This window comes from Alligator sinensis, unplaced genomic scaffold (assembly GCF_000455745.1).
Source record: "Alligator sinensis unplaced genomic scaffold, ASM45574v1 scaffold741_1, whole genome shotgun sequence".
In the NCBI taxonomy this organism is placed as follows: Eukaryota; Metazoa; Chordata; order Crocodylia; family Alligatoridae; genus Alligator; species Alligator sinensis.
Window position 1 is genome coordinate 225,135 of NW_005842212.1, and position 6,304 is coordinate 231,438.

Genomic DNA, 6,304 nt, shown 5'->3' on the forward strand with positions numbered 1-6,304 from the left:
ACTTGCTGCCCCCAAATGCGGGGCAGTTGCAGCAGCTGTGAGGTGGGGAGTGGGGCAGGGTGGGAAGATGGAGACATGAGCAGCTCATCCAGGGGGTGTGGGGAACATGCAGCCCAGGAGGGCACAGAACACATATGCCCCCGGATCTGCACACAGGGCAGGCTGGAGCTAGGGTGGTGCTACACTGTTCCCAGCAGGGTTGTTTGGTCGCGCTGCACTCAGGCCAGGTGACGTTTCATTTTAATTGAGGATTTGGGGGTTTTTAGTTAGAGAATTTGCAATTTTTAAAACAGCAAAATCCAAGATCACCGCATATGACACAATCTGTCTCCAAAAACTAACTGCTGGAGATCGGTGAAGAGAGGGGGCCTGCTCTGTGGAAGCTGAACTGCCCCAGTCCCCCCCGAGCTGGGTGGGCAGCCAGCAGCATCAGCTGAAAGCCCACCCAGCTTGACAAGCAGGGCTGGGCAGTGTGGCACAGCCAGTTGAGGGTCTGGTTCTGCTGGAGCTAAGCCCTGCTTCTTGAACTGGGTGAGCATCATATTCCCCATGCAAGGAGTTTGAGGCACCACAGGTTTTGTGCCCTTTCCCTCCTACAATAGCTACATACATCTTTCTTGTAAAAATACTTTAGAGACTAGTATTTAAGGAATATTCCAATCTTTCCTCCTCTCCTTGATATAATTTACAGTTTTAAGGAAGTTTGGAAGCCTACCACTGCCTCAAAATCACTACAATAAAATCAATTATAAGTACCTATACATTATTGTAGTTGATTTTGGGGTTTGTCATTGGGGGTGGGGGTGGAAATCAGATTCCCCCTACCTCCTTGACTCACCAGGACATAGGTCCAGTCCAGGCCTCTTACTTCCTACCTGCAGTCTGCCCCACTCCCACCTCCCCCCCAGAAGGGGCCCCCAGCTACCAGGGCTACCCTGGTACTCTGCCAGTCTGCAGAGAGCTCTTTGCAGAAGTGAAAAAACCTGCATGTTTCTCTGTTAAAATGAAAATCCTGCATTTTTCTCAGTTACAAGGGAAAATCCGCACCCCTTCCCTCGTTTTCCTGTGGGAAACAGAAAATCCAGATCCCTGGTCATATGCAAGCAAACATGGCATTGTCTTGCCTTCATCCTGTACAAGACCATTTATAAAATGTGCATTCATTTTTACTAGATGTAGTTGGGACCAAATCTCACTTTAGGGACTACAAATCACCATTCATGTTTATTTCTACCACCAGATTCAATATTGGGAAAAAGTCCAGTTTAAGAATACCCATTTTAAAGGGTATACAGCCTTCATGCACAGCTACATACCAGTTCTTCCCTTCCCCTTCACCTTTCTGCAAAGGTCAGGAAGGGAAAAAAGCCACATCTCAAAATCCTCCACCTACCCGCTTTTTCCTCTACTTTTTTCCCCCCCTCTTACCTCCTTCAACAGGAACATCAATGGTTAAGTATGCCAGTACTTATACTGGAGAAGCTGGCCCACCAATGAAACCTTTATCCCCACCCCCCAGCCAACTTCAACCCATTCTTTCCCCTGCCAAGCGCACAGGCTCAGGCTTGAGCAAATACCAGCTATTACTTACTCTATCATCAGCCCTGTCCAATTATATTCCAATCCTAAAATCCAACGTTAAGGAGTCTAAGAAAATATTTTCTAGGAGTTAAGTGGATTTTAATAACTGAAACAAGTGGTGACGGCAATAACTGTACACAAATATGTTAGTTAATTTAAGAATCTATTGCATATCCCAGAGACTGAAGCTAGCTTCCATGTAGCAGAAATTCCTTAAATCAATACAGTCAAGTAGAAGCCAGAAAAAAATATTTTACTGACCTATCCAGAGGCAATTTGCATTGCTTCTTAAGTGTCAGCTTTTGGCAAGACAATCATCCAAAATACAGATGATTACACAAAGAGCAGCAGTAATAGTAATGCTAACATTACTATTTTTATTTAACCTTAGAGGCAAATCTGTTTTTTTGAAGCTGAATGTAAGGCTGCTCCTGTTTGGCATTCTTCACTTTCAGGGACGAGGCTAGTACTTCCCACACCCACAAAAGGTTGGACTTTGAAGAGGTCACTGGACACAGGAGAGCAAGTGACAGATGCCACAAAGCATTCGCTGTTTGAAAAGTTGGCCTAGGTTAACTAGTCCTTCATGTTTGCCTGCCAACAGCCTGGTCTGCACTACGCACAGATCTGCAAACAGAACTACAAATGCATCCATACTCACAGCTCCCCTGTGAAAGCAAAGCCCCCTCATCCTGGAGAAGCAATACCAGTTTTATGAGCTGCAGAAGCCTTCTGCTGCAACAGAAAAGCTACCAAAAGCACATGTGGATGTGCTTGTACTTTCTGCCAGCTGCCAGAGACCCTTTAACAGCTGGTCCCTCCTAGCATGCACCAAGTGCCCTGCCAGCTCTGCTGCTTGTAGCCATGAAGGTGAGCATACATGCCAGCAGAAGCCCTATAATAACCTTGAAATGTTAGCATTACCTTCCCAGACATGCAGTTGGGCTGCCTAAAGCTTAATGGTATAAGGTGCCTCCATTAAAAAAAAAAAAGACTGAATTCTTCACTATTTCAGTACTAGGCTCCCTTGCCCCAACCTGCCATAAACATACAACCCATCTTCCCCCCCTCCACAATATTCCTAGTCTTTGATTTAGGCATATCTACCTCCTTCTATAACTCCTTCACTTACTTCTCAACTTTGAGAATAACTTTGAGAAAGTAGATTTGGATTGAAAAAGCAAACTATCAAACAGAGAAGTTTACCAGGGTAACAGATCACATTTTTACTCTGTACTTTTAGCCCTGATCCAGTCATGTTTACCGTAAAGATGACAGTGGGCATGCCTACACGTGCACTTTAATGCACAGTAGCCCATTTTACAGTGCATTAAACCATCACGTAAAAAAACATGCGATTATGTTAACGTTCAGTAAAACAGGCTACTGAGCATTAAGCATCACTTAAACAAATACGCATTAGGCTGCCTTAACATGCAGTAACGAATGTGCGTGGCTTTTAGTACCTCACATTGGATGTACTAACCTTAATGCACATTAGGAAAAACACCTTAATGCACATGTATCCGTTAAGACATGCCAAGTATGTCTGAAAACATATTTTACCGGGCTTGCTGCATGTCAGGAGTTTGGAGCACACTTTCTCATCCTATTTATGAGAGAAGCTGCCCACTGCCAGGGAGCTACCACAAACACTTGTTCAGGTTAGGCTTTGTTGAGACTTTATCTGTCTTGTAACTTCAACAGTGGTGAAGTGATATAGCCATGATGGTCCAGGAAACCAAAAACCCTTCTACTCCTCAAGTGACATTTCTATAAAATTCAGTGATTTTTTTAATCCAAGGCCTTGAAGACTAAAATAATGGCTGCTTAAATCATGAAGCTTCACTGGAGCTAAACAGAATAGCTGTTGTCAAGAGTGACTTCTAGAGTTCTGCTTTGCTAATGGAAGTTAGGGACCTACCAGATTTGAGGAGGCCACACAATTTCCCAAACAGAGGGCCGGCCCAGCAGCATTTTCAAGGACAGAGTACAGCAGGGTCCCATACCTCCGATTGGCTAAGGGTCTCCAGTGGCCCCCCCCCCCACTGCTGATTGGCTGGGGGGGGGGTCTCATGCAGACCCACTCCTTGCAACAGATTGGAGGGGCAGGGTCACAAGACAGGAAGCCCTTGTAGCCAAATCAGCAGCCATCTTGCCAACAGCCCCTCAAGCAGGCAGCCTCCCCTTCTGCTCCGGCAGGCTGCCACACCACCCTGAGGACTGCTGCCAGGAAGGCAACAGCATTTTATTTTCAGTAAATTCTATGCCCCCCACCCTGTTTCACGGGCACTGCCCGATTTCATGAAATCCACAAAAAAAATCATAACTTCTGTAGGTCCCCAATTATAGTAAATCCAAAGTCTTTCCAGCCAAGTCTGCCATGAGTTCCTCTGAGAGAGAGAGAGATCTAGCAAGATAAATGAAGGAGCCTGTAAGAAGGCTGTCACATGGATAGGGCTTAGCCAGAAAAAGAAATGGCTTACTTGTGAATAAACATAGGCTGCAAAACCTGTTTAAATAATCTCTTCAGACATTAATTTGTTTCTATGTGGCAGTACTCAAGCTATCAGTTATGCCATCCTTCCCGATAGTGTATTTGCATTGCAATTAATGCTGTACACAGATGTCCCGCTCACTCCCTCGACTTTAAGAGAAAATTCAACTGCTTCATGAAGCTGAGGCTTTTATAATAAGGTCTCAGATTTTAGGACCCACACACCAACAATTTATCTGGAACAGCAGCAATGTTTTTTTTCCTTTTAGTGATTCAAAACCTTCCATGGATCATTTTGATTACCTGTATAGCTGCAAAACAAAGTCTGCTGGAAAGCCACACACCTGAACACTTGTTTAAATATTATTAGTATTGCTATCAATATGGCAATATTAATAGCACGTGTTCTAGTAAAAGCAAATGGATTGCAACTACATGCAAGACCAGAGCAACTGGTTGTAGAAAGGAGGAAGATGAAAAGAAAACAATCCAGAAATCTGGGACTGATGAATAGTAATGGTAAGTCTCGTCCACTCACCTTGACATTTTTCTGTTGGGCCAGGACTGAAAAAGGAGATAAAGATGCTATTGGTGAAGAATATTATTGTTATGTCTGGGAAGCAGATTAAACCAGCCATATGATGGGTTTCTTCCTCATGTCTCACCACCATTTACTTTGCTCTATTTGTCAAATGCCCTCTTCTCTACTTCGAACGTATTTCTCCGTTTGCTTCAATCCATTACTACTTATTTCACAGAGAAGTCTTTATGCCAAAGGACTGCATTAAACCAGCCTTGCTTTGCTAGTGGGACAGCCTTCTCCAGAACTAAAAGAGTGATATCCCTTTTTAATAGGGACAGGGGAAAAAAAAAAAATAAAGCTGGTAACATGCTTACCTGCATATCTTCCTGTCACTGAGTGACAGGTATTCCTCATCACCAAGTCTGTCAGTATAGCACTGCTGCTCACTAAAACCGATATTTTTGCAGCAAGACCCACGACTTATTTATGTCCAATACAAGGTAGCTCAGCCAAGGGATGAAGTCACTTAACTTTTGCTAATCCTCACATAGCTGGCATCCTCACATTCCACTAAGTATATGAAGGTTTATGCAAGAGGCACCAACTCACTACTCCCTTGCACTGTATACACAGTACCAGTAGCATTTCTTACCAGATATATTCTGAGAGCATGCTACCTTATTACCAGGGATCCTGGTCCCCCCAATAGAAAACTGCAAATTCTGATAAAAACCCCCCAGATCTGAGATTAAAAAAAATAAATAAATAAAAGGCCCCTCCACAGCCCCCCGGCACTGTTTGTACCCCTCACACCCCCCTCTACCAGCCCAGCTCCTGCCCTTCACTCCCTGCCCCCCCCCCCAAAACTCCCACAACCATGCTGGTCCCTCTTATCCCCCACTCGTAGCTCCTGCTTCCCCAGCCACCAGGGCTATGGGGACAGGGATCCAGGTTGGCAGCCCCCTGCCCGTGGCAAAAGGTGGCAGCTGCAGCAGCAGAGCAGAGCCCAGCTCCCCCCTCCCGCTGCAGGCTTGGGCTAGTGGGGGGGCTCCCCACCACTGTACACTCCTGGGGGGCAAGGGGACCCATGCCCCCCAGATTTGTACATGGGGGGAGGGGGAAAAGCTATGCACTGCTCACTTGGGCTCCTGCCCTGCTGCCCTCTCCCAGGGGGAACTCCACAGCAGTGTGTGCAACCCAGCACTGCAAAGAACAATGGTGCCATGCAGGAAAGCTGCTCGCCACTGCGATATCCGCACAGCGCTAGCAATGCATCCCTTGCATACAACCCCACATCAGCACCCCACTGTAGTCCTGTGTGCAGGGGACGCTGTAGTCCTGTGTGCAGGGGACGCTTGCCGAGGCAACACAGAGCAGCTTTCCTGTGTGGCCCCACTGTTCTTTGCAGCACATGGTCACACGCTGAGCTGCAGAAGCCCAGGGGGAGAGCAGCAGTACAGAAGCCCAAGCCTGCAGCCCACGCGCTGCACACAGATCTGGGGAGCATAGGTCTCCCATGCCATCCCCCCCAGGAATAAGTGCAGCAGAGGGGAGCTGGGCCCATGCACCCCTTCCCCCAGATGAGCTGCCCACAGCCCCATCCCACTCCCTGCCAGGGCCTGGCAGCCACACATTGTAGCCCTGGGCACCAAGCAATGCCCAGCTGGGCAACAGCCGCAGCTCCACCGCTCCCTCCCTATGGG